Source organism: Amphimedon queenslandica, unplaced genomic scaffold, assembly GCF_000090795.2.
Source record: "Amphimedon queenslandica unplaced genomic scaffold, v1.1 AMPQUscaffold_1929_Cont26066, whole genome shotgun sequence".
In the NCBI taxonomy this organism is placed as follows: Eukaryota; Metazoa; Porifera; class Demospongiae; order Haplosclerida; family Niphatidae; genus Amphimedon; species Amphimedon queenslandica.
In genome coordinates, this window is record NW_003557733.1 from 1 (window position 1) to 1,235 (window position 1,235).

The 1,235-nt window shown below is 31.8% G+C and overlaps 1 long non-coding RNA gene across 1 annotated transcript; it reads right to left on the bottom strand.

Annotated features, from left to right (window-relative positions):
* Positions 1–384: 384 nt before the first annotated feature.
* LOC109593344 (uncharacterized) lies at positions 385–1,227 on the bottom strand. Its single transcript, XR_002190904.1, has 2 exons — positions 611–1,227; positions 385–547 (listed from the first exon to the last, which is right to left on the bottom strand). It is a non-coding gene; the product is annotated as an uncharacterized LOC109593344 (long non-coding RNA).
* Positions 1,228–1,235: the final 8 nt, after the last annotated feature.

The window sequence follows — 1,235 nt, forward strand, 5'->3', positions numbered from 1 at the left end:
CAGGGACTCAGTGACATAGGCCTGTGACAACTACCATTACAATTACTTAGTAATCCATTAACTCAAATACATGTACATTTACATCACATACGACTTATCATTGCATTAGTGCATATTAATCTTAACACAGCCTTTATATGATAATGTCTATGGAACAAACTGTTTCTTGATTATGAGTATAGTTAACAGCACTAAAAGAGAGAGTGAAAGAGTGTGTAAATTTAAGTGACGTTGATGTTCAAACATTGTACTTTTTCAAATGGGACATGCTTTGAATTCTCTTAGCATTTTGTCATAATTCTATTCTCCTGTACAATAAATGACACATCAATTATTACTGACCAAAGGACACTCACTATCCCTCATTTACTGTACATGTGTACATGCACTGAATAAAACATGCACTGTAATGTAAATTGTGTCTTACCATCATGTTGTTAGGATTGTTCTGTTCCCACATCTTTTGCCAAAAATAAAAAGCAGGTGGATTTCATGGGATCTTGAATCTTGACAAGCAATGCATCTGTGACCCAAAACTGTTACAATACTATAATAAAAAATAGTAAAAAACATGACATTGACGTACATAACGTAAAATACAGTTCCTTACTGATACTATAAGCTTGTGTTAACACAAAAAGACAAAGAACATGAGAGACAGGAGAATCCTTTATAGGACAAAAAGAGAAAGAGCAAAAGTTAGATGTACATGTACATGTACTAGGTGGAGAGAAAGGCAAAAGAAAGCAAGAAATATCAATATGAGACAAAGATATACAAGAATAGTAGTCCAGGAATACAACAACAAGAATAGAGAATTGCATTATTAATAATTACATCAGTATTTAGTAGCTATCATGATAGTCATTAGTATTATTGCAGCTAACAGAATATAATCATTTCTTAGTATACATGTGAATGGTACATGTAATTATGTATCATAACCCTTAGTACAACTTGCGATGTAAATGGTACCTCTACCAAACCAGACTAAATTACATGTACTGTGTTGGATTTCTAGGCTAGGAACCATTACAAAGGATCATTATCATTGTAACAGCCTAACTTGATGAACAGAATTATTAGTTATTATTGTGATATCAAAATGAGATATCATGCTGGTAAAACAACATTTAATATTCTTCACCTTTAAGTACTTATTAATAACACAAGTACATGTCAAGATTGCATATTACTCATCTATAGTATACTATTACAAGATGCATAAACAGCTA